Below are 2,933 nucleotides of genomic sequence, written 5' to 3'. Positions count from 1 at the left end.
TCTGAACACATTATTTAGAAACATTGACAAGAAACATATTTTGTCCCACTGCTTCACATCTATCTGGAATTTTACTCACATAAAAGACCAACAGGAGTTTTAAGTCATCTTTCTTTGGTACAGTAATGCTTATTCAGACGTGCTTAGTACCAGTTTGCTCCTCCTCTAGCAGCTGAAATCAGCCACACCAGGGCAATCTGGCTGTTTTCATAAACTAGAGGCCAGAATTCAAGCAAGTAGTAGTCAGACATCCTGCTTCTACCACAGGACAATTATCAGGTGGTCTACTAAGTGCGCCTTCTGCATCAAAAGAGAGCATAATAGAAGTGTAACATATTTTTAGGCCTTGAGCTATATTGTCCCAAAAGCTACTAAATAGCTACAAACTCACCATATAAGTAACCATGTAAAACACAAACACTTGTCTAAATTATACAGTTGTTACCATTATAGATGATCAATTGTCATAATACGTACTAGAATTTTTCTTTAGGTATCCTCTATACAGTAACAAACATTTAGGAGGAATGTGCACTATGCATTTATTTGATAATAGTTGAGGGATGCACTGCTGACTCTGTCTTGCTTGGTGAAAAGTATTCTCAGCTTGCATTCAGGAAGAGGAGAGCAGTCAAGGCCATTGGTATCTTCACACCTTGCAATGTTTTTTTTTCTTTATTATCTATGAGTAAGGCACATCATTTATAATGTGGCTATTTCCATAGGCTTGCTCATTGTATCTTAAGGTTTAACAAAGTATGAATCATACCATCTTTGGCTTTTTTTCTCTGCTTCATAGAAAATGGATCTGTGTGTCAAACAATCAAAACACAAGAACTTTGGCAATGCTTCAGGGCACAAAGCTAGTTTAAATCCCAGTCAATGACCATCAACACAAAAAGAATTATGTATTTAGAGCGTTTCCATTTTGTCTCTCACTCAATTGGCTTCAAATCTGCTTTGCAAGATTTATTTGATAATAGTTCAAGTACGGGTTTGAAAAGAAAAAAAAATACACATTTGGTAACAATGGCAAATTCAAATCTTGCCAAAAGAATGTAACACAAGTTAAATAATCATGAGAGGAAAATTAAAATTCTGTCACCTAAGTAGGTTACCTAATGAGAACTTCAGAATATGAGAAAGAAAATTTGAAGTAAACATTGATCAGACATTGACACTTGCAAAACATTATTTTTCTGGAGGAGAGTAAGCACAGTGCTTCAAAATCTTCTTCAGGTAGTAGAAGTGCTTTGAGGAGGCTCTGAACTTTATGCAGTAGTTGAAGACATTTTAAAATTTCATAATTAATTACACTTCAGACTTGTCCCAGTGTAAGCAAAATAGAAAACCAACACACCTAAGATCACTGCAGGAATATTTTTGTAGTCATCCATCTATCACATACTCCAGTGTCAGAGATCAGCTCAACTCCCTCCAGAACTGATTTTTCCTTTGCAAAATGTATCTGTTTAGAGCTGGATATGCAAATTCTCATCAATACAAATGGACAGACTATTACAGGACCACCTTGTACCACACACAACCATGCAAACAACAAGCTCTTCTTGATGCTCTGTGAATAAGCCAGTCTCTTAAATTATGTTACCAACCAAATAATAGTCTACAAGCATTCTCTCAACAGCTTCTGTTGTAATCTTCCCCAAAAATTCACATCTCAGAACTGTACAGTTCCATTATTTTAATTGATTGAATATAGATTAGCAGTGTTAGTGTAAGAAAGAAGATTTAATGGCATCAAAGTCATTCCAATTAAAACAAGGAAAAAAAATGTTGCAATGCACTTCAGCCAAACCATCACAAATGATATGTTATATAAATACAGACACGAGGTAGCTGGCAGCTATAAATCCACCAATTCTGGAAGTGCCCAATTTGTCTAAAAAGCATAAATTGACAAATATCAATCAAATCTTTCCATTAAAAAAAAAATAATACCTAGTTTATTGCTTTTCAGTGTTTACATCAGAAACAGGCAAAGGCTTATCAAAGAAAGTTACCTAGCTGTTGATGGCTTTTGATCATATCCACTTTTCAAAAGAACCACTAAATAAAACTTTGAATGCAAACAGCTGACTCACTCCCAATGTCACATATTCTCACCAAAATGAACAAAGGTTTGCATTCTCCAAGGTGAGGGGCAGCGAAAGAAGATGTAATATCCAAAAGAACAGCATTACCTACTTGCTTATGAGAGATCAGGAACAGAAATAAAACCAGTGTTCCCACCAGACAGAACACATTGAAAAAACAGACTGAGGACTGCAGGAAAGGCAGAAAGCTTCTAGCTACAAACACAGTGGCATCACAGCAAATGATTCATCTTAAGCAGATGGAAATATGATAATCTGTAGCACAGGTGTGATTTTTAGTAAAGCTTCCTGAAGTTTCTTTTTTGTGTGTTTCAGAAAAGGCAAAGGCAGAACAGGCAAGGAAAAAAGGCAAGTAACATAAAAGAGGAAAAAATGTAAGAAAACAAGACAAAGGACTGAGAAGTAGGACAGACTTCAACAATATGATCTGAAAACTGCTTAGAGGTCAAGTAAGCAAAGTGAAAGTTAAGCTCATTTCTGGAAAGAATCTGGAGGTGAACTAAAGGGCAGATGGGTAGGCAAAGGGGTTTTGTTTGTTTTTATTTTGGGCTTAGTTTGGTGTTCGGGGTTGTTTTTAATATATTTATATACACACACACAGAGTGCAAGTTTCTCTAAAGAAGTGATACTACAGATGACAGAACTTACTCCCCTGCAACATATGGAATATCTTGACCTCTCAAGTAAACTAACCATACAAAAGTGATAAGAGCAAAAGGTGCACGTAACACCAGCAGCAATATTATGTTTGGCTTTCCACTACTTCTGCCAGTTACTGTCCATATATTACATGACTATTATAGAAATGGCACAGCCTCA

The sequence above is a fragment of the Zonotrichia albicollis genome, chromosome 1 (assembly GCF_047830755.1).
Source record: "Zonotrichia albicollis isolate bZonAlb1 chromosome 1, bZonAlb1.hap1, whole genome shotgun sequence".
NCBI classification, from domain to species: domain Eukaryota; kingdom Metazoa; phylum Chordata; class Aves; order Passeriformes; family Passerellidae; genus Zonotrichia; species Zonotrichia albicollis.
Note: the sequence above shows the minus strand (reverse complement) of the source record.